A 25343-nucleotide genomic window follows, 5' to 3' on the forward strand; every position below is an offset into this window, starting at 1 on the left:
TCTTACCATGTGAAGGGTGTAACTATGTCATTTCAAACTTGGTATTGCCTGCATACACATTTTTCTGCATCTGTTGCAACAGACTTCGAAAAAGCTGATGACGATAGCATAGAAACTCACCTAGCTCATGCATTTCAGAATTTCTCAGAAATGGGTTCGAATATCTCAGTAGATGTCGATTCCTTTTGGCTTCTCTTGAAATCTGTTGTACTTTTTTGTATCACTCATTATGTACCAACGCCGATCAAGCGCCCATCAAGAAATAATCCTTGGATCACGCGTGACGTCATTCTGGCACAGCGACGTTTGAAAAGGTTACGCAGAGCAATAAAAACAAAAGGTAGCAGAGAATCAAGATTTCAGAAGGTACCTGAAGCCTACACGGAATTTAGACGTAAAGCTAAGCTTTATAAACAGCGTTATTTCGACTTAACGTTACCTACTTTTCTTATCAATAATCCCCACAGGTTCTGGAATCACTTTTGCAAAAAGAAAACAACAACATCGCATCTTCTCCCCGAAAGAAAAAACGGTTAAGGCCAACACATATAACGATTAATATTCAGTGTTTTCTGTAAATGATATCGTTATTTTACCAATTATACGGCAACATAGCATGCAAATCAACAAGATAAATATCGCTGATGCTGTTGTTTTCAACCTGCTGCTAAAACTCGACCCCAAAAAAAGTAGCGGCCCCGACGGTATACCTAGCAGTTTCTTAAAAAAATATGCAGAAGGGCGAAGTGAATATCTAGGTATCATTTTCTGAAAATCACTCAGGACTTCACAACCACTTAATGATTGGAAAGTCGCAAAAGTAGTACCAATAAACAAAGGAGGCGATGCATCGTTACCCTCAAATTTCAGACCTATCTCATTACCCAGCACTTCATGTAAATTCCTTGAACACAGAATCCTAAAACACACGACATTATTCCTAGAGCACATTAATTTTTCTCTTTCCCAACCAACATGGCTTCAGAAGTGGCTCATCGACAGTTGCCCAGCTTACTGAACTAGTTCACGATCTTGCTGCAACAGTTAAGAACCATGGCCAAACTGACTCGATTTTACTCAACCTGTCTAAGGCAATTGGCTGAGTATGTCACCGCAAACTAATAGCTAAAATCGAAAATGTTTTTGGAATAGGAAACGTTTCTGCCTGAATAAAAGGTTTCTTATTTAGCCGATATTTTACACTTTACGAACAAACGTTTTTTAGCACAGCTGCAGTGACATCCAGAGCTCGTCAAGGCTCTGTGCTTGGGCCTCTGCTCTTCCTAATCCACATTAATGATATTACTGATAACGTTGCTTCCAATATAAAATCATTCACGGATGACTGTGTCATTTATAAAGAAATTATTATTTACAACGACCATATCAAGCTTAATGATTCTTTAGCCGTCTTAGCTGATTGTTGATTTAAATGGCAGATGAAAATAAACATACGAAAATCAGGGATATTGACTGTAATCAAGAAAACAAAACCATCCAACTACACTAACTCCATTAAGGGCACTCCACTTAATAGAGTTGAGAAACATAAATATCTAGAAGTTACACTCACTTCTGATCCTAAATGGGACATACATAGATAATATTACTTCGAAGGCACTACGCAAGCTATTTTTCTTAAAACGAAGTCTAGCGCTCTCAACAAGATCAACGAAGCTGTTAGCCTACACATTATTTGTGAGGCCAGTTCTCGAATACGCTAACATGGCGTTGTTTCCGCATACGAAGACTAACGTAGGCAAATTAGAGGCAATACAAAGGAAGGCTGTTAGGTTTATCCACAACAAATACAGACGCTTATATTCGCCAACATATCTTTTAATTGAGTCCGGCTTACAAACATTGACACAAGAGCGAAACATCCTCGCATAAAATTTTTGTTCCAGCTACTCAAAAATAACTACAGCAACACCGCGGTGATCTAGTGTCTAAGGTACTCGACTGCTGACCTGCAAGTTGCGGTATCGAATCCCGGCCGTGGCGGCTGCATTTCCGATGGAGGCGGAAATGCTGTACACCTGTGTGCTCAGATTTGGGTGCACGTTAAAGAACCCCAGGTGGTCGAAATTTCCGGAGCCCTCCACTGCGGCGTCTCTCATAATCATATGGTGGTTTTGGGCCATTAAACCTCACATATCAATAAATAAAAAATAACTACAGGATAGATACTTCCAAATACGTCTTACGCTCCTATGCTAGACAAACACGTAATAAGCAAGCGCACACATTGACAGAATACGTATGATAAAGTGACGCATTTAAGTATTCAATCTTCCCGTTCGCTATATCGGAATGGAATCTTGACGCTGCTATCACCAACACCTAGTAATTCTTATCTGAATTTTTGTCACAAATAGAAAAAAACTGTGCGCGCATAACAGCAGCAATGTATGAAGGCCCACGGTAGCGATAAAGAAACACAGGTTTCGTTCTTTGTTCACAACCACACTGAACAATAGTTTGGACATTTTTAAAGAAGCTCTCAGTGTTTGCAAATCAAGTTTCTAAGAAATTTTTAGTCTCGATACTAAATTTATCCTAATTACATCTATCCAGCCTTCATTTAGCACCTTACCCTTTTCTCTTTTTTGCATTCAGTTTGATGTCGGCACTGCATAATATTTAGAACTTGCATGATATTTTGTGGTTATTTTATATGTCAATTATTATTGTATTTTAATTCCAGCATTCTTCGAAAGTATTGATCATATTGATGATCTCTCGTTATGCTTGTAAGTGTTTACTTTTAACTATGTTTTCTTTTTATTGTTTGTGTGTGAAAAATTATTGTACAGCCTAACAGCCACGCTCTCGAAAAAGAGCTACTAGTAGCAGTCTTGTAAATAAAAATAAGTAGTACGAGCCTACAGTAAGCAACTTGTATAAGCTGAGTGTTCCAAGAATTCTCTAATTAAATTTTTCTTGGCCATAAGAATGTTTTACATACTCTTTCTTTATAGTTATTTGCATTCTGAGGATAATATAAAGCAATATCAGTCAATACTAACTCAGAACCAAAGAAGCAATAGGGGCACAATAAAGTCTACAAACTGAACTATACTTACACATTGTGATGGCGCAAAACAAAAACTGTGCAACTTACTATAAAACTTAATACATATTTGAAATCAGCATAATGGCTTATACATACAGCAAAGAAATTACATTGCTCTAAGCTACAGATTAACGCAACATTTTTTTCCTGAAACGAATCTCCTCCAAAGTTATCTTTCTTTTTTGCTTGAACATGTTCGCGAAACGTAAATGCTCTTTTTCAGAAGATTTCAAGAAAAGGTGTAGCGGGGCACCCTCAATGCATGTGACTTCTTCTTTAATAGTCGTCATAATATTTTTGCCGTGATGAGCATAGAGACGCATGAAGTTAGACAAGGCATTACTTTTACATAAAGTTCAGTTACTCTTGCATTGCAACAAAATTAAACGCACGTTCGTCATACGCCCAAAAGAGACTGCGCTCCGATGCAGTGGTTTATACTAGCCACCTTGACACGAAGGCATAACTTTTCATAGCATGCCACGCTATACTTTCGTTAAAGCATTTGTGTGTGCCGCATTTTTCTACGTTCGAAACTAACCGATACCTGCATTCGGAGGCTTGTATTTTCATGGCAAGGGCCCGAGAGCGCATTGCGGTATCCATAATTTTCTTAACGCGATACTCCAGCTTTGTATTCACCGAGAGCGACGATTCAATATTACACTGCAAGCCGCCGTATTATTCTACATGAATGTGGTTTAACCTCCTAGACTCACAGCCCCGCATAAATCAATACGTAGATCTCAAAACTCTATGCGATACAATGCTTGCCCCATTCATGAAGACGGCGCTAGTGTTGTGTCGGATCGAGACTTATACGTTCAAAGTACTTGAGTTGGTTCATTGCATTCTGGAAAAGAAATGGCCGAGCCGGCCAACACAAAAGGAGAGAAGAGCTTATACTTCCTAATTGAAAAAAAAATATATATATATGTTACTGCGCTGAAGACGACAAACCAGGAACAACATAGACAGAGCGATGAAGTGGACAGAAGGATCGCAGACCGTCTTGTCCACTTGCTGGGACAGCACCCTATCTTCGTTAATATATTAGTCCATACACCTTCTGATAGCAGCTGTCATCCAGTCCGGGTCATTATTCGTACTCATGCCACGCGTTAGAAGCCTTCTTCTCATACACCTCTTGCTTGAAGATGTATTTGCTTCTAGTATTTGTAATATCTTTCTTCACCATGTGTCTGAAAATGCGTTACAGAGTATCGAGCCCCTTGTTGCTTAACTATTCATGTTTCGTACGCAGTAATTTCTTAGCACCCGCTTTGTGTTTCTCGACGTTTTTTTCTTATAATATACCATTGCTTTCCTGGTTTTATTTTTTCTGCCAAATTTGCTTTCTGTGATTTATATTGAAATTGTTAAAGTCTCTTTACGTACTGTAAATAAATGAATGAATAAAATAATGATTAGGTATTATACTAATTAATTAATTAGTTATATTTATTAATTAACAATAATAAGATGATTGTTGTTGAGCTCTCCGATTATGACCTTCATCGGACTCACATTCACGACCAGTTTAAATTGCTTAGCAAATGCAATCTATAAGTGAGCAAAGCGCTTGCAACAGTAATATCTTTAGTACAGGCATTTCAATAAGGCTTTTCACAAATTGCAGCAACGCTATAGGCTATGAACTGGCTCTGAAAATTAATAAAATATTATAGGTAATGTGGTTTAATTTACCTGCCAGAGCCTCAATATAGTAATGAGGCACGCCGTGATAGAGAACTTCAGATTAATTCTAGACCACCTGGGTTTCCTGAACGTTTACCTGAATCAAAGCACACGGGTGCGCTCTGTATTTCGCCCCGTGCCCGGTAATCGAACCCACGCCCTCGAGCTCATCAGCGCAACCGGCCCTGAGTGACAATATGCAATTTCCGCTTGGGTGGCTGTTTTCTGCTCATATGTTCAGTGCCGTCCATAGCGAGGGTGAACATGGCTCAGCGTGACCACGCTACGCACAGTGCCAGTGGTCCGGCGCAACCACGCATCGAAGCATATCGACGCATGCGCACACCGACACACGGGAGATCCACTACGTCGTCTGCTACATCGCTCGAGCTCGTCCTTCTGTCGTAGACAAGCGCCGGGCTTGCTTGTCTGTGGTACAGCCAGAGTGGCGCGCTCGTGTCCTCCTGCGCCGCATGTGCACTGCCACGTTGATGTGTGTTCACCTTAAAAGCGGACGCCAGTGTTCATCTCACGGCCGCGCTTCTATTCTCGGTAAACTTCAGAATTTCGGGCTGTAGTCGAAATATCCACCTTACTTAAGCATTTGACGCCTTCTATGAGCGCGGGTATTATTTCCTGCACATATGCAATGCCATTATATGTAGCTCACCATCCTCCTCCCATGTAAGAACACACGAAGATATGTTAAATCATGAAACAATGAATCTCGCTTGGGCTGGTGTTTCGAAACAAGTACTTGTCTTTGTCAGGGAACTGCCTTTCGTCACTTCGAGGTTCCATTTCACCCTTAAACTATTTCTTTTGAACCACCAGAAGAGGGACTTTAAGCGAGCTATGAAAAGAATAAACATCAGCGTCACTGCGTATGAAGGTTATCGAAATTTCCGTTATATGTTTTTAATGTTGTTGCAAAAGGTACTGTCTATTAGAGATATGATAATAACAACAATAATAATAATAATAATAATAATATTAATAATAATATGAGGTTTCACGTCCCAAACCACGATAAGAATATAAGAGATGCTGATGTCTTTTTGCGCCTTTTTCTTCCTTCACATTTTTAATGACAATTACTGCTAATACCATCTTCCATGCTTTCCTTGGCATTGTTAGCTAGCATGGTTAGTTTTTCCTAATTATTATATTAACTGGTGTTCTACATCCCAGAACCATGATATGATTGCGAGACGCCGTAGTCTAGGCCTCCGGAAATTGGAACCATTGTTGCTTCCATTTTTAACGTGCACTGAGATCGCACAGCGCAGACGACTCTGGCATTTTGACTCAATCAAAATGTTACAGCCGTGGCTGAGGTGGAACGCATACCTGCGGGTCAGCAGCTGAATACCCTAACCACTATTCCACCGCAGCTGACCGTCCATGGGTTATGTCAGGATATAGATGCCCGACTACAGATTTTTTAAAGGCTTCTTGTGAAAATTATTTGCCATTTTAATAGGCCTTTTGACATTGAGAGCTGTACTACTTGCGCTCGCAATTTCTTCACCGGTGACACGCTAACAAAACCGTATAGTCGGAAGTTGGTGAATGACAAAAATGACGTGCGTGCGGAATAGACGGTGATGAACGCCACTAAGGCGGGTTGAACTGAAATTTCTTGTGGACACCAAACTATGAGATGGAGGGAAACTAAGCTCATCATAAATTTATAGCAGCCGGGAGAGAGAGAAATTGAAGCTATTTCATGAAGATGGGATATGCTTCCATCTCATTATATATACGCACATATTTTGCACGGAAAAACATCGATTAGAAAGCAAACAATGTGACGCCCATTGCGACGTGGAAATGTAGCTCATTATACTCTGAATAGGCATTCTACTGTTGGTCCAATAAATCCGACATTGAACCACACGTAAGGTAGTGTATACAATATCAGTAAATAAGAAAAAGAAAAAGCCGTGCGTGTCTGATCTGACTCTTAAACAGTGTCACCATAGGGGACCAATGCGCACAATGTGAAATTTGTTAAATCCTGCACTGGCGGCAATTTCTCATTCAGAGTTTCATGGCTTTAATCAGATCATTTGAAACCCTCTGATTGAATCCTCTCAAATTGGCGTTAATTACGAGCTGAATTCAAGCCCTTTTGAGGACACCCATCGTTTACGAGTCCCAAAATCGCTGCTATTCAGGGTTTCTGTATTACATTAACACTTAAAAGCTAAAAACTATCTCAATTTTGTGTCTGGGGTTCACTTCGATGCAAATTTCAGGGGAAGCTACCATCCCTATTACGATCTATAAACTTTATTGTATGGCATCTCTAATAATCATTTCAACATCTCTGCCCCCTCCCTCTTCGCATTGAAGCTCAGTTTTTTCACATAGGACTCTGTATTACATGCAACATTATTTAGTTATACGTATAATACTGTATGCATTATATGATTATATGTATACTACTACATGTATTATGCATAAGACTGCATACAAAATATAGAGAAAGATTAGACGACGAGCCACGTTCGCAATACCCGAATAGTGCTCTGAGAAAAGAAACTTCTCTGCGCGTGACTTTAGAGGTTTTGAACTCTCCGAGGGCACCGGTTGCGATTGCAGCTGCGAAGCACTGACTGCGCATTAATTCAGCATTTTGTGAGATAGTGAAGCACCGACTAGGAGCCTGTAAGGCAGCACGTGCGCCTACGTGGCTACGCAATTTATTTCTTAGAATGGATCGTTGGACGTCATCATAAAGTATGCACTACCGTTTTTTGCGCCTTTTTGATTATAACACTTCGATTATTGTGTGGCTGATGACGAGAGTATTAATTAAAAAACCGCTGAAAGAGTGGGCAGCTCCAAACATTCATTTCGTTCCGCAGTTGATATGGTGTGACCATAGGCGAGCGCAGTTTTCTTCCATTGGAGGAGGCCAAGCTTCAACGAAACGAGCTCCGCAACGGATCGAACAATGAAAATGAAGCGATGACGTGCTTTTCATGAAGGCCTGCCTTTGATTCCCCGCTTCTCAGGTGTAAAGATGCGAGGGGTACACTTTTTAAGAGCTATATGCAGGAGCCTTTGGTCGCCGCTATTGTAAAAAAATATAGGCAGTCTACAGGTATGGGGCAGAATTGTCGCACGCCCCTTGTCGATCTTTTTTCTTTTGTTTGAGTATATATCAAGGCACATATTGACACATCATAAACAAATATACATAAAAGGGGTTGAATTCTCTAAGAAAAAAAATCTGTCTATGCCACTCCAGAATACAATATGTTTTGAAGATAAAAATAATTGATATGACACAGACAAGAGCAATCAGTTGGTGAATAAAGACATCAGTTTTATGGCAACGCTTGAATACGAAAAAATAAATACGAGCAGTTTTCTGCATACTGGGGAAGATGAAGGTGTTGAGAAAATGATTAACACGTCCTCTCAACTGAGGAAAATATGCTGACATAAGCTTTCAGTTAGGCGGAAGCGATGCAAACTGGAGCACACGGTGGCTTCAAATACTTATCGCATTCGCAGATGAGCTTTTAACTTGACGATACAGTACTAGATGTGTGAACTGTTTTCGACGGTTGACTGATAGATGTGCTGAAATGTGAAGCTTCATAAGCGAGTGTGAAATGGGTAGCAAGCAGTGGTAGCTTGGACTATATACCATGAGCACTAAAGTACTTTTTCTTTCACAAAGACATTTGCTTTTACACCTTCAAAAATAATTCAGGTCTTTTTTCCGCCGATAACTGCAAGGAAATAAATTCTGCAAACGGAATACTGCTACACTATGTTTCGTACTAGGGCTAGATCTTCAAGTTTCGGGTGTCCGTGGTACTCCATGACCACTGGGGGCACCAAAAAAGCGCAAGTTGCAGTAATGTTCAAAGAACACTTTTTCTTTATGGAGAAGGTGGCAAAATGCATTACGGTAATTTAGACGCAAACTAATAATGCAATTTTGTAAATATTTCAAAATGAGTACTGTCCCTTTCATACGTCGCTCAGCGATGAAGGCACATATCAGCATCACAAACTGCTTTTATGAAATAAAACACACAAACACACACACACACACACACAACCTTAGCAAGAGCCAGGTGTCTCCGCAGAGATCTTGAAGGCCGCTTATGTGTATGATAGCGCTTGACCAAGATATAACACAGGCGAGTTTTTGTTGACACGGCAAAATGCTGAGGCATTCATGTAGCGATAGAGATTGTGACTTCTGGATTCCGCTATGAGGCCGTATGTGACGCTGAAGGAGTACGCCATTGAGAAAAGATGAAACGAAACAGAGATTTCAACGGCGAAAAAAAAGACAGGCTTCTTGGGTAATTTCTAAGGCATGCTAAGTGAGAAAGAGTGCACAACCTCTCAATTCAATTTGCATACACAAAGTGTGAGGAGTGATTAGCACAATTTTCTTCCCTTGTTTGCATGTAATCGGTGCTTTTGTACCCGACATGCTGCTCGAGAGACCCGGAAAGGTAACCGATGAAGCAAGCTGTGTAGACCCGTGTCGGTCAAACCGGCTCTATTCAAGGCATATAAAAATGCCTGCGCCTACCCTGAACTTTCTCCATGGCGGAAATTCGTAAGCCCCCAAGAAGAAAGTAGAACGTTTACTGGTCTTCGTTCGTGAGGGAGAAATATATTCGCCTTAAATGTCACCGCTGCAGGCAGCTCGTTTAACTTGTAGAGTGATTCTTCTGTGGTGCTTCCGTGTTTTTGCCTTTTCCACGAGGCAAGACGCACAATAAATTCTTCAACCATCAAGTGGGGAAAATGAGCAATAAGAATACCCTGCAGCGATGGCATATTGGTGCAATCCTTGAGTGGTTAGGAAAGTTACTTCTTAACTAAAAGGGGACGGATGACAACAGTTCGCTGAAGAAGCTGCTTACTGATATTTAGATCACGTTAGTTATTGAAGCTAGACGCACACATTTAAGGTCGTCAAAAGAGCCAGTCGTATGCATAAAATAATACGGACCATTGAATGAACGGGCACGAGGACACTGAGGCGGCTTTAAGCTATAAAAAAGTCACCAGAATAATCCCACTTTTTTCGTTTTAGAGTACTGGGAAGTGATTTAAAGTAACTATAGCGCGAAAAAATAGAACGAATCTATACAGACCGGCGTTCACGTCCATTCAGAAGACACAAAATCAGAATAAGCCTTCTACTATTGCTGGCACAATCTGAACTGAGTTCATTTGAAACGCAAATGTTGATTACTCTGTGCAATGCGGATATATTGTGTACTTATTGTTTTTTCGCAATAAATCAGTACAATAGCGTCTCACAATACGAAGCCAGCGTTCTTCCACACATATGGGTATTTCGGCAAGCGTTCTGGCAGTACGCACAACTATTCTTCATTGTGGTGAACAGGAAGAAAGAAGTACTGACATTAGAAACTTGTTTACTATCCTGAAAGCACGCACAGTCGTGGAAAAGCCCAAGAAATTTATTGCCTCTGGCGGGCACATTACAACTACCGCGTTCGCTGACAAACCACCACTGAAGATGATGTTGTTGGACGAGCAGTGAAAAGCGCCCTGACGTAATAAAATATGTCACATTTCAGACTTACTACGGAGTTAGCGGTCCCTTCGTTCCTCCATGGGAGCAGTTGTTACCGCGATAAACAGGCGCGCCGAGCTTGTGCAACGCACGCACCACCGAACGGATCGTGTAGAATAGCGAATACGCGGTCCCCGCGCTTCTTCGCAACGAGAGAAATCACGCAAGAAAGAAGCCTGTCGCGAAGTGTGTTACGACGATGATTGTCGTCGCCTCCATTACATCTGTACCGTTTATCGCGCAGAGCCTTGAGACGGCGAGCCCAAATGACGCAGAATAGCTTCCCCGCACTCGGGGCGTTCGACCGGAGCTCTAGATTCTCTGTGAAATCAATTTCACGGGGTCCGCTTTTAGCGGGGAGCCCCTCATCAGAAAATACCTCCCGTCCTGTGTTTTATCATTGCAGGTTTTTTTCAGGACGTCATGAGCACCCAAGTTTCTCTCGAGCAGCAATTGATGACTCGCCCGTACACTCTTGGGTTGTTCTCTGTTGCGTACAGCATACGGATATATACATACATATAGGCAAACCTATGGACTTTAACGACTTGGCTCAACGGGAGAATCTCTAATTCTTGCTCACGTCTTCTCATTCTGCGTAAATGGTGAATTTAGGTTATTATTTGTTCAGTGTCGCCCTGCCCACACGCCAACTCATGTCGATTTCCTTACTGACAATAGATTGTGTATGGCGCTGCCGGGGCCATGACTCTACGCGCGCAGATAAGGAATAAGGTTAATGCAGATTATGTTCTCTGACTGAAATGAATGAGCAGAATGGATGGATGCTCACACTATTCGCGGTACGTTAAATGGGCTGCCGCTCGAACACGGAAGGCAGACGACCCGTTTATGACTGCAGACCGCTATAAGGATGTATCTGCTATAGCTGTTTCCGTGCACTTTCATTTATATTCAGAGTTTATTCGTACTTTGCGGCTAGTCTCTGTTTTCTTTTTCAAAATCAGTGTACTCCGATTGTTAGCGCGGTGGAAGCCTTCTTTCAGACATGTTTACCCCCTCCCCCTCTTTTTTTTATGCCACACCGTAACGAAAATCTTGCAGTCAAGCAAATAACATCGTTACACATGTATGTCAGTCTTAGCCGCCCATTGCTGCCCACTATTGCATGTGTACCTTGAAGCGTCACGTACCGTAATACCATTTTTTTTTTCTAAGCATCATGTTCAAGATACAGAGGGTATGTGGAACACTAGCAAGAATGAAATCCGACTGAAATCTCCCTGATGTTTTTTTTTATTTCAAAAGTTTGCCCAACCCTCAACAATGGTCTAGAGGTTATGCCACTCGGCTGCTGACCCGCAGGTTGTGGGATTGAATTCCGGCCGCGGCGACGGCACTTCCGATGGAGGGGAAAATGCTTGAGGTCCACGTGCTCAGGTTTGGGTGCACGTAAATGAACTCCAACTGGTCGAAATTTCCGGACCCTACAAAACGGCGTCTCTCATGATCATATGGTGGTTTTTGGACGTTAAACCCTAACAATTATCATTATTAGAAAAGCCTGCCTAATGGCATACAAAACTAAATATATGAATGGATTCTTGTTTTGCGATATACTTTAAGAGCTGTGTATGGTTGCGCCTCACGCTTCTGATAGCAAGCTGGAGCAAAGAGAGCAAAATAAATAATGTAGAAGTGTGCCAAGCGGAAGAAAAAACATGGAAAAAACGTCAGCAAGCCATGCGCTTTATGTCACACTGACTTATTTGCGCCGCATTCACAAAGCAGTTTTTGATTCATAGGTGGTTATAAAGACAAAGCATTATGAATGAGGACCATGACTACCAGCAGCTAAATGATACAAATTTGTGTTCATGCTTACGCTTCCGTTACGTGTTTCCAGTTGTACTGTTGGTAAGCGAAAGCTCTCGGTGTTTCATAGCTACCACTTGGTTTTAATATCTGAGGTTTAACGTCCCATAATGCACTATATGATTCTGAGAGACGCCGTAGTAGAGGGCTCCGACAATTTCGGCCACATCGGAGTTTCTTAACATGCACCTAAATCTAGGTACATGGGCCTCAACATTTTCGCCCTCATCTGAAATGAAGCCGGGATTTGAACCCGCGACCTTCGGGTTGGCATTGGAGCGTACTTATCACTACACCATCATGTTGGTGCTCGTATTATCATGAGCCCCGCCATGTTGGTGTGGTGGTTATGTGGTACGCGTTGTCAGACCATGCTTGCTGAACGATCTTTGGTGGCTTGATCTGAGTGTAAACAAACATTCAAAAATGTCCCCACTTCTGTGCGCTTCTATTCCCCATGCATACAAGTGGAATGCATATAAAGTAGAATGCGTACGTACAAATGGAAGGATAGGTATGATGGTTCATTGAAGTAACTTGACGACACCAAAAAAAAAACATTTTTCCATCTACGCAACGGCTGATCTAGGCCACGCATATCTTTAAAAAGAATGAAGGTTTAATGACTCAGATAAAAATCACCGCCCAAACGCACCGTACAAATGGTTAACCAGCAACAAGCTGAAACGGGCGGCTCCGTGATTTAGCAGTAAGTTCAACATGACGCGGAAGTCAAGCATTTCACAATTATTGGTTACATGTTCGTGCTTTTTAATGAGCTTAGACACATGCTTGACTTGGGTTTACCACAGCGTTTTTAATTAAATGCGAAGCTTTCTTTGGGGAACTTCGGCGACTTTGACTGCATCTATCTATCTATCTATCTATCTATCTATCTATCTATCTATCTATCTATCTATCTATCTATCTATCTATCTATCTATCTATCTATCTATCTATCTATCTATATGCATTTGATACTGCGTTCATCACAGTGGTTGTTCGCTAACCACAGACGGTCACAAACATCGTAGCCGAAGAGAATGTGCCGCTGGAGAAACTCCCGCCGAAAGCGGGCGTTCACCCCAGCGAACGTGCTCCCGCAATCATCCAAATGACACCGCAACGCCGCGTTGTTACAAGCGTTTGACATCGCGAGCTAACTAGCGGGCGTGGTTTGCAGAATCAGACTACCACCGGCGCTCGAATTTCCCGTTCGCTATTCTGCGCGGCTTGGAAGGCTGCTGGATCATTGGTATGCAGTCGCTGTCGGCTCTCGGCCTCCCGCGCCTGCTTCACCGCGATAGCTTTAAAGAGCTCGTTTCACAGAAATTCCGGCGTCGGCATCTGCTCAGTTGGTAATAAGCGAAAATTCATCTTCTTATGCGGAACCGAAAAATTGAGAATGATGTAAATAATATAAATGAATAATAAAATATCCTGAAGCAGAGTGGGGACCGAAGCAGGGTTGTTTGGGTCCAAGTGGGTATCCTCTTACCTGCCTCTTTCCAAAACCCCGCTATAGCGTGCTATACAAGGCTATGCTTGCTCTCTGTTTAATTTACAATTGTTTAATCTGCGCTTTTACACCTCACCACAGTCCCACCCTGCATGATAACCTCATTCTGCTCCCGCTATACACCTTCACTGGCTCTTACCCTCTCCAAAAGGTTGAAGCCATGCGATGCTCAACGAACACATGTAATCAGTACTTTATTCTCCGAAAGTCACAGAACTGGAACAATCTTCCTGGATCAATCACGTTCATCTTTCATCATTCTGTTTTTATAACGTTTTAAACTCAAGTGAACCGTTCTGGAAAAAAGCAATTATGTATTCAAATTTATTTTGGCAAACTATTTGATATTGTAGGTTTAATTACCATAAGTATTATTACCTGTTCAGTGATATCCACGTGTTTTTTCGCAAAGTGTCTGATTCTTGTTTTTTTGGCTACTACTTGTGCTGTTACCTATTTTTCATCTAACTCACAAGAGGGGAAGCTGGGCTAGTTGGTGCGTGTCATATTTGCAAGTTTTTTCAGCGCGCAAACGCAGGGAAAAATACAGCGTAGAAAGAAAGAGCACGCTTTCTGTCTACCCTGTCCCTTTTTTTTAATGTTCACGCGCTGAAAAAAGTTGCCAATAATATTTCAGCTGACATTGCATTCACAGAACAACTAGAACTTAAGTTCGATTCTGAAGACTAAAAGTGTACCGGAATGGTGCAGTGGTTACAATACTCGTCCGCTGACTCTAAAGTAGCGGGTTCGATTCCGGCAACAGCGGTCGCATTTTGATGGACAAGAGACGCTTGAGGTCGCTGGACTGCGCGACGTCAGCGCATGCACAATAAACGCAGATGGTAGAAATCATCGGGACCCTCCACTATACTGTTGGCCTCATAATCGTATCATGGTTTTTCACAGAAAATCTCCGATACACAGTGAAAATTTTTACACCTAAAAGGGTGTAAAAAGGGTTTTTTACGAGAAAGCACCCTTTAATACACCCTTTACCACCCATAAATGGTCTATTGAAAAAAAGCACCCATTTGTTTGGGTGCTTGCCTCGATAGCACCCTAAAATAGGCTCCAAGGGTGCTTTTGTGCCTGAGAAGGGTGTAGGTGATGATTCATCAGATGGAACATGCAGCATAAGAAGAACACATAATTATAATATTTGGGATTTTACGTCTCAAAAACCTCGATATGATTATGAGGGTCGTCGTAGTGAAAAGCTCTCGAGATTTTGACCATTTGGTGTTCTTTAATGGGTGCTGATATCGCACAGTGCACAGGCTTCTACCTTTCGCCTCCATTCTAATTCGACTGCCACGGCCGGCATCAAACCCGCGACCTTCGGATTGGCGGCCGAGCAGCGTAGCTACTGCACGAATATGTGGACCTTGCGTTAAATGACGGCCTAGACTTAGAATGTGTGAAGCTGCTCTCCGAATACAGCAGAATGCCAGCAGAAGCAAATCGCGTTTCATCTATAATGGCAATTAACTGCAAACCACGTTACGAGAGCTCACCTTAGCGTTGGTTATAAGCTACATGTTTGCTATGGATTATATACAGGAACATAATGTTCACTCGAGTATGGGTGTGTGTGCGTGAGCCTGCGCATGTGTTCGCGTGTAAGCGCGATTGTGTGTACACCCGTGCATGTGTGCGTGCGCGCGCATGTGCGAGTCCGTGCTTGTGTTAAGCGTGCCTGTGCACATGTGTACGCCCATGCATGCGTGCGTTTACGGTCGTGTGTGTGTGTGTTGCCGTATGTGTGTATACGTGTATGTGTGTGCGCCTGTGAATAAGTATGCGTGTGTATCAGCCAGTGCGCCCTCGAATTTCGTGTGTGTGTGTGTGTGTGTGTGTGTGCGGGGGGGGAGGCACTGCTTCTTAGTGTTTAAGGTCCCACACATGTTCAGACTGGGAGTCTATATGGGAGGTAGTCCGTGTACGCACTGTACATGGACTATTCAGTACATGGAAAATAGCTGCACATTTTCGTACCTCATCAGTGCTTACGAACTTACTGTGGTAGCTGATTAGGTCCGCTGAGGCGCTTCTACGCTCGAAAACGTGGGTTATGACCAATTCACATGGAAAGCCGTCACTGCACTTATGCACAACCATCGTTTATATTGACAACGTTTGACAAGAACGTGCCCTGTCTTTGCTACAGGTGCTTAGCTAGCTCATTGGGCAACCATATGGAATTATGTGCTGATCATGTGGTCAGCAAAAAATTTGCTATAACAACCTCGGCACGTTTCGTGGTGCGTGACTAGCCTTCTAAACATCCGCGACTGTGGATTAATTTGTTCCAGCTTCGACTACGCATTCAGAGTTTGCGGCACCATACGCGGAATTGCCAGATACAGACAATGCGAAAAGGAATTCCTCTGTAAAAAGGTGTAGCGATGCTCTCCCGCTAATGCCACCGAGGACGAAATAATTATTGTTTCTGTCCATTGGTGCACTTTGTTTTCCGCAAGTTTTGCTTCACTATTTTTCGCCCACTGCCATCGCATTCCGTCAAAATACTCAAAGAACCCGAGGCTGGTAAATAACCTGCGTCGCTGTGCGGCTGGCTGGAAGGAGAGTTGCCATTTACAAGGAGTCATTCTTGAAGCGCAATTCGATTGCCTTCCGCGTCGAACCACCGTCCGCCGTATGCGCCATAGCGTTTGCCTTTCGGCGCCGTCTTGGCGGGTTTCCAGCTCCCCCCCCCCACTCACCCCGGCCAGCGTTGCTCCACAACAGCGGCGTAGATAAGCGAATAGTTGCGTCACCGAACACCTGCGTCGACAGCTGCGGCGCCGGCCGCCGCCAGTGCCTCCTCCTTCACTCTCTCAACGTCGCTCTCTCTGTCTCATCGGTCTTTCAAATGCGTTGCGTTGGTCTGGGGTCTTGGTCGCTGTGCAAGTTCTAGCGAACAGGCGCATCTTCAATGGTGGTAACGCATGACACCGTGTTCGAAGTGACGCTCGGATTATGGAATATTCATGGAGCGGCGGACACGGACAACGTGGGCCTGTTAACGGTGAGTGTACTGTTTTCGTAGGTAGTCATACAGCGCTAGCTGGGCGCCTGCAGCAGCTCTGCCGAAGTAGGCTGCCAGCCACTTACAACAGCATGCGTTCGCGGGCCTGTTGCAGATGTCCTATTAAACGTGTGACTTAACGAGTTCACACTACTAAGCGCGATGTTGTGTAAGTGCCTGCATCACTCAAACAGTGAGTGATTTCCTACTGAAAAGTTCCGTATGAAGTCTTACGGAAAATATATGGACTCCGTAACATTTCCTTATGCTACATACGGAAAACATATGGAGTTTTATGGAAATATACGGAAGTTGTATGGCATTTACGGAAAGCTTCTTATGGAGTATATGGAAGGATAAGGAAATTCTATGCGTATACGGAAAGCTTTTTATGGAGTATACAGAAACATAAGGAAAATGTATGGCATATATGGAAAGCTTTTTATGGAGTATATGGAAGGATAAGGAAGTTTTATGGCATGGATGGAGTGAGTTTTATGGAAGATATGGAAAGATAAGGAAACTTATGGAGCATACGGAGAGTTCATTATGGAAGATATGGGAGGATAAGGAAAGTGTATGGAGTGTACAGAAGCTTTCATAAGGAAAATACAGAATGTAAGGTCTTACGGAAATATACAAATTTTGTAAGGTGCTTACGAAACTGTGCAATAGTGTATGAAAGGAATGTGGATTGTTGCAAAAATGTGGAAACTGTACAGTTGTTGTCACATTTTCAGCAGGAAATCCGAGCTCTATAAAGTTATAAATGAATGCACAGTGACATATATAGTACAAAAGAATAACGCAGGCTTGTCTGTGTTGTCAGTCACCACTGTTCGCCCTTTTCCAGAATGAATACAACTTCTGCAGATGACCAGGTGCTAAAGTCTGTCCCACGGAAAATGTGTCATTCACAAGGAATGACAATAACTGTCATTTTACTTGCATGCTGTCACACGAAAACAAATCAAGCAAGAAAAGCATAACTTCAAGGGCTCGTTTTTTGGTAGAAACAATAATAATGAGAACTAAATTTAATGTGAATGAACTTGTCAATATTAATGAAACTGTTCTCATTAACATTGGCAAAGAGAAATGTCATTTTAAAATATCGACCATGAGCTTAGCTCTCCTGAGCACCGACAAAAGAAATGAAAATCTATGAAAACTAATTGCATGTAGCCTAAAAATAATTTTTTATTGATAGTATATGTGCTCCTACAATATAAATACAGCTATACACAACTTGCCACAGCTTCACGACAGAAACGAGGTAGGGGCAGAGGGAGTGGTCAGAAAAATAATTAAGTATGAGAGCACAACTGATATGTACGGACACATAATGGTGCTTATCATTGATGCACGGATGGTCGTGTATAGAGCTGGGTCGTTTTGAGATCTTCAAAAGCATTGTTTCAGACCACCATGCAGATTACGCTTCAATTGTAGTGCTACATAAGACACAACTTATGGGCCAGCTTTAATGAATAAGAAGATTATAGGTTAAACAAATGCTTTAAAATATATCATATCATGGCTGCATGGACGCATACAAGCTATGTAAAGCGCAATAAAGTGAGGACGCATGAGCTTCTCTTGATGCTTCAGTTCTACATATATGCTTCAACTGTGCTGCAAAGAAATTTAACCAATGTCTGTGTGTGCAACATTGTCCATTTTAAACTGCGGGTTAAGCTACGTAGCACTCCATAACTCTTCCTTTTATTAAGGGCAATTTTTCAAACAATCAACATTATTCATTTTCTGTCTCATGACTTCGTGCCCGCAATTCTTGGTTTGGTTCGATCACAATTGTGCAGCCCTTATTTTGGAGGAATCAAAAACATCAACCAAAATATATTTTGGAACTGCTTCTCGGTGATATTGCCTTCCCTCAACTGCCACAGCTTGAGATGAGTCATATAGCAAGTCTCGCGCATACCTAGGGCCTACCCTTGAAGAAACTGGTCCGGCTGTGAAATGCTCAGTTTTTTCTCAAATAAACTTTTTGATTTGAGTTTTCTCAGTTCTCGAGTCTCTTCACAATCAAGCAGACCCAATGTTCCCCTTAGTCCTTAATTTTGTTATATTATAAAATAAATAAAAAAATTAATAATGAAAATGAAAATACTAATAACTGTTCGCAAAAAACACAGTCCCACATACGTACTTGAACGCAATATTGCTTTTATTTTGTTTTATAACCTAAGGCATTAGAAAAAATAGCAGTACAATAAAAACGTTGAAAACGAAACAAAAAAACAATTTGAATTGGCGGGACTCGAACCTGCGCCACTTAGTTGTGCTCGCGCACGTGAACTGAGTGCGTTAACTTGCTAAGCTAATCGCGCAGAATAGTGTCTTAGAGTTTAAGTTATGTATATAAATTTGCTTTTCACACGCTATGGGTTGGCATATTTATGTACGATATGCGATCGTATCTATTGTTGTGTGCATATTTTTTGTGATTGTATATACGTCACATGCTTTTCGCATATCTTTCAACTATAGATTGCTGCCCCGCCGCGGATGAAAACAAGTATTTTTACACCCACACACAAGCTTGAGCAGTTGAAGGTTGTTTCCCGGGGCTCTCTTGCGATTGAGTCGGCCACCACAGGGAATTAGAGTGATACGCCATTAATCCCTGCATCTAGCTGTATTCCACTTAGTAGCTCTATCGCTTGATGACAAATCGAGCGCGGGGCGCGACGTTATTGCGCACGACCATGCCTCGCGTAGTGGCGACATCAGCTGATTGCGCCGGCCCGCTTGCTTCGATTTGCTTGAGAGCAAAGAAATGTCATACCTTGAAAGATTGCGTACTGCATTATGTCAAAATGTTACTGCTTTGTAGCAATTCTATTATTCATTGAGAATTGATAACCCTGATATCACTGCTGTAGAGCTTTGCGTCGGCGACACGCACCGAACGTGAAACCGCACTACGTCTGTCGTACACTCTAAGCCAAAACGGAGCAACAGGGGTATAGGGGTTGCTCCTTTCAGGGAGCAATTGCATTGCCACTCCCATTACTCCCCTAAAAGGAGTAACTGCAGAGGGACGAACCGTTGCTATCCTCTCAGTTCCTCTTTTGGGGGATGAACAGTTACTCCCTCCAGTTCCTCCCTCCGGACCAACAGTTACTCCCACCAGTTGCTCCCTGCGGACCAACCATTACTCCCACCAGTTGCTCTTCTAAGAGCAACAGTTACACTTTACCATTCCTCCCACGTGTTCGCAGTTACTCTGAAAACCAACTGCACATGCTTCCAGTTGCTCCTTGGGGAAATGACTATTTATCTCGAGTAGGGTTGTCACACGCTTAACACATGGCGAGAGCTCCTTGGAAGAGCACTGCTTGGGTGCTTCTAACACAAAAAGTGGACAATTTGAAAGAAAAATAAATGCTTTATTGTTCTTTTTTGGAGGCGACGTGTGAGCACACGTAAAAGTAGACTTCGCCACATCACAGCCAGCACTAAACAAGCACCATAATACATTAAAGGTTTTCTGCGTCATCCATGGAAAAACAATCTTGAATTTCCAGCATAGGGCAGTCTGTGTCATCATTGGTGAGAGAAGGGCAACTTCTCCAATGCTGAAGGACTCAAGTTTCGCAGCTGGTGTTTCCATCAGGCTAGCGCAGTGGAATGTCCCCACAGGCATATGTGAAGCATCTCATTGCTGTAAGAAAAAAAATAGAACTGTGAGGTTAAACATGCCAGAATCAATATATAACAATCAGTCACAAACACTGCAGCAGCGCTTACATTCTAGGATGTCTACTGCAAAACGAAATGTGAAAAAAAGGAAGGTTCGGCCAAACGTTACTTGGCAAGCCATATAAATGCTGATGTGGTGGAGACTCTTCACATGATGTCCGACAGCAATATTCTGGAAGAAAATGTGCAGCACCTCAACAAGGCATCTTTGTAGCAGTTAAAGATACCCTTAGGTTCAGTTAACTTGTTTCCTATACACAGCTAAGTGACATTTCTACGAGCCCATTCACCAATGGGCATTCTAAGTGATATCATGTGTGTGGCAAATAACACGTACCGTCCGCTCATGTTAAAATACTTATTTAGCTCGTGCACATAGTTGCTCTCGATTGTACTGTTCTGTCATACGCTGCTGCGTGTTGAATTGTGCAATACCTGTAGGCACAAGCCAGGCATGCAAAGCCTGCTTGAAACCAAACATTTGCAGAGGCTACATGACACTCTTCAGTATATTTCTTTGTACCTGACGCAAACGGCTGGAAAAAACTATAGAAAAATAAATGTAGACCGTGATACCTTCAAAAAATGCTTTAAATTTATTAAACTAGGGTGCATTTGTTCACTGGGTTGACGAGTCACAGCCACGAGATATGTGAACGAAGCAATATATCTCAAGGCATGCACAGATATTCTGATTCTTTGTTTGACAGTGTCACAGATAGCTTGCTAATACATATATATCTGAGAGCAACAAGATGTTAAGCTTTTATTAGTTCAACGTCTTGTTGGTTCACAGCCAAACAGGTTACTGCTTGTTAGACAAATTGGAATAAGCACACCATGGTTTCCAAAAAAAAAGCATTATTAGAAGTTAGCTCCCGGTGTGAATGTCTGCCTATTTATTTTGTACTGCCTTCTACATGTGCCACAAAGACATTTGTTGAGGATGTGCTACCAGTCAAGCCAAGATCGCATACTTGGTCAATGTGATGGAAATACAAACATTAGAAACACTGCCACCTCTAGTAAGAGCATAACACTTCAGTATCTTGGACTAGCAAAGAGGTGCACAAGAAAGTTAAGCCCACTCTTGCGGAACTTTGAACGCGAATATTTCAGAGTGGGGGAGGTCAACATGCTGTGGCACTTTTAAACCCACGAAACATCTGCAGAAAACAGGGTAAAGGCAAGTCAAGAAACGCTGTTATGAAGGCCTGCGCATGGACAGCTTTGTGAATCTAGGCCCAAGTGTTATGCTTTGTGCAAGCCAAAATCCATGTAAATAGGGAAAGCATACTTTTAGGAGTACCAGCGTAAACAAATCTTGGCAGTTGGCTTTTTAGTACAAACAGCAATCCCTGCAATGAAAACATAAACATTTTATCTTAACGGTAACAGTGTGAGCACACACACGGGCCAGCGGAGCCATGTCGAATTGTCAGTGCCAGTGTAACCATGTGGCATAATGAACTATTCTCTGGCCAACACATGCACAGTTTGCCCCTAAAAAGCGATGCTTTCATATACGTAGTACAAAAAGTCTGCACTTACCAAAATTCACTTGCTTTCTGTACTTTAGCATCGTTGGGAGCATCTTTATCTGCAGTATAACCAAATTTGTGTCATATCCCTGAAAAAAAAGTAGTAAAAGACATGCATCAAATATTGTTTCATTTGGTAGCAGTGAAGTCAGGTTAAGAACAGCCAAGTGGGAATCAGCCGAATTATGTGCATGCGGCAAATCCCAAACGGTGTTATTGAGGTTGTCGAAATTTTCGTCGATTGGTATTAACGTCGATATGTGACTTCAACGGCATGCCAAGTTTTCACAGCGCATAAAGATTTCATGATGCAGAATAATGACAGCGCTAACGAGAACATACAGCATTTATGATTGTCTTTTACAATATTCAGTTTTGCTAAGGTTTTACATCACTAAAGAAATCTGAAAGATTTGGGTCATTCCTCCTCCAATTGTTCTGTCAATATGTAAACTGCTCGCTTGATGGTGCGCTTATAAAATAGTACGTTCAGCGCAGAGGTGAAGCAAGTGACGCAGTGATGTGGGCAGATGTTTTTTTTTTTAGCCGTGCGGGGAGGGGGGGGGGGGGGTCCGCTTATATGAATAGGCCGGGCAAGCGAATATGGTCGTCAATTTGGGCTCCCTACGCCCGGCCTAAAAAAATTCTGTGCGCAACCGCCTGGCTATGCCAGTGAAGTGATGCGACAATGATTTGTTCACTTACTGATTTACATACACTTTACATCTCTAAAAAATTAGAGATGTAAAGTGTATGTCGCAAAAAGAGCCCAAGGCCCCAACACTCAGCCGTTAACATTACATAAAGCCAATGATAGAAAAGTGCCAGTATGAATGCAGCTACAACCCCGCCCCAATGTTTTTTCAAGCGAGGTAGTGTTGCGGAAATGAACTTTTAACTGCAAAAGTACACTGGCACTGCAGTGGTGACAGTGGAAGCAAGAGGGTATGCAGGCGGTAATAGAGGTAATTTAGTCCGATACGGCTAGCAATGGATACGGTGAATAAGAGCAAACCATTTCTCTTTCAACAGCGCAACCACTCAACAATGTATTGTAAGAGCATTAAATGTTGCTGGAAATGCCACTCACCTGCACGCTGATGCATGCTCGGTCCTTTGTCCGACGAGCGAACAGGCTTGCAGATAGCTGAAGACGTGTTTACGATGTGTTTGTTCCACCCAGCAGCAAAATCCACAACTACTTCGCGCTCCATAAAGATAAATACACACTAACCTTCATCACGAATAAGCAGAAACGCAAATCTGCGGCACACACACACGATCAAAACATAGCTCACAAGCTCGCCCGTCCATGTGCTCGCCAACCACAGACCATATGAAAATGAGTAAGTAGTGCGAACGGGAACCTAGTTGCGCCGAAAAAAAAAACGTTCAGCAGTGGCAGCACAGGCGTCAGCGCAATAATTTCAGTGTGTTCTCCTAATACAATTATAAAAAAAAACTGAGGTACACTAAAACTCATAAATAAATATAAAAAGTTGAGTGTAATTTTTATTTAGTGCTAGTCAACATAAACACTGAATAAAAATTACTTTGTAACTTACATCGTTTGCTACATCAGCGCCACTTTTGTCGTGCGGGCGCAGATGGCGCAGATTTGTCATTCTGCCCTCAAACTACACGGTGAAGCGTGCTACTAAGTGAATGGCTGATGAGAAGCGCGTCTGGGTCCGCTTTTTTTTTTTCTTCTCCGATATATCTGGGGGGGGGGGGGGCTCCTTATGCACGTGTTTCGGTGCTTGATCGACTTTGACGCCCTTACTTCGCGGACGAACGGCGTGTCTAGGCTTCTTTTATCGTTGTTTTGCACGTGTTTCGGCATTCGGTCCGCTTTGACGTGCCAACTCTCCATTCTGCTGCTGCGTGTGTTAGGTATTTGCCGTACTGTATTCTCAGGCCTTCTGTGTTCAGCCAGCGCTGCTATCTTATTATCTACGGATGCTAAAATAAATCACTGTTTTGGCTTGGTGAAGTTTGGCACACAGAACAAACAATAATCTGGCCCATAAATATCAATGTGGGCGGCATGCATATTTGTGTGCGGTGTCCTGCCGGGGAGTAACCGTTGCGTGACGAGAGCATTTACAGCGGTTCCTCCTTCCGTTGCTCCCTTACAAACTTAAGATGAATACAGTTGCTCCCCCATTCTCGAACAAGTCGGCCATCTTGTTCCACTTGGTCTTTTCGGAGAGTAACAGTCGGTCTGAAGGAGTAAAAACAGCCGTTGCTCCCATTTTGGCCATTTTTGGCTTAGAGTGTAGAAGCAGTAGGAGGCTGTCGTCTGCTAGAACAAAAACAAAACAAAAACCTGCGAAAATATTCATAAGTTGTAACTTGTTTTTTGAATAACCGTTTATCACTTTTAAAGTTATTTTGCCAGATAACATACATTTTTTTTCAGTTTATAGCAGCGACAGATGTTTTTTTTTCTCACACAGATATCCAAGCTAAATCCATTCACAGCTAAAGCCACATGTTGTTTGTCTTTGCCTCCGTGGGCATGCTCTCTCCTGTGTTCGCGCTGCTACACACGAGAGCACGAAATGTTAAATTTACGCAAGGAAGCGCCGTTCCTCGTTCGTGTGATGTGCTAAGATTGCGCCCTATTCCCGCGGTTGTTCGAGTGCGGATCAAGTGCGAGTCGTCCAAGGAATCGGCGGGTTGGGCGGGCACTCGAAGGACTCCGAGGTGACGGCTGACGCCTGTGGTTGCTTCCCTCAGGACAGTGTGAAAGAAACTAAAGGTAAGGGGGACACTTTTTTATGTAGACCAAGTATGCCACTCAGTGCAAGTGTGTGTTGCTGCACTCGAACGAGGCGTCGTGAAACGGCAACCTTACGCGCCTTTGCGAGTGCGGTTGCCGATTCGCTTTGACAACGCTAATGCTAACAGAGCCATGGCGCATCGGCGCGGCCTTACTGGAGCTAATTCGAGACAACTGCGGCAACATGCATGTGTATGGTGATCGATTTTTTCATTTGTGCAAATTAGTGAGGAAGACGCACACGGCGCTTGCTACGTTGTTGATTAAACTAAGCCTGCAGTGCCATTTGATGAAAAGCAGCATTTTGTTTACGTTCGCGGGCGATACAATTTGTAACTTGGCTCGATTCACCTAGCCAACCGCCTAAGTGGGTTGATTAGCATACGTTCACGGTAGAGCGTTATTATGCCCCTAAACAGTGGCGTGTGCTTGTTAAAAGATATAATGTGTGTGCCTAGTGTAGAGAGAGAGGTGTTCATGCAATCTGCATATGTACCTGCAAGACGCTTTTGCTAGTAACTAATAATGTACCGGCCAG

The 25343-nt window shown here is 42.7% G+C and overlaps 1 long non-coding RNA gene across 1 annotated transcript; it reads right to left on the bottom strand.

The window, feature by feature from the left end:
• Positions 1–20452: 20452 nt before the first annotated feature.
• On the bottom strand, positions 20453–23412 carry LOC142776817 (uncharacterized). Its single transcript, XR_012887819.1, has 3 exons — positions 23111–23412; positions 22031–22109; positions 20453–21837 (listed from the first exon to the last, which is right to left on the bottom strand). It is a non-coding gene; the product is annotated as an uncharacterized LOC142776817 (long non-coding RNA).
• Positions 23413–25343: the final 1931 nt, after the last annotated feature.

The sequence above is a fragment of the Rhipicephalus microplus genome, chromosome X (assembly GCF_043290135.1).
Source record: "Rhipicephalus microplus isolate Deutch F79 chromosome X, USDA_Rmic, whole genome shotgun sequence".
Lineage (NCBI taxonomy): Eukaryota > Metazoa > Arthropoda > Arachnida > Ixodida > Ixodidae > Rhipicephalus > Rhipicephalus microplus.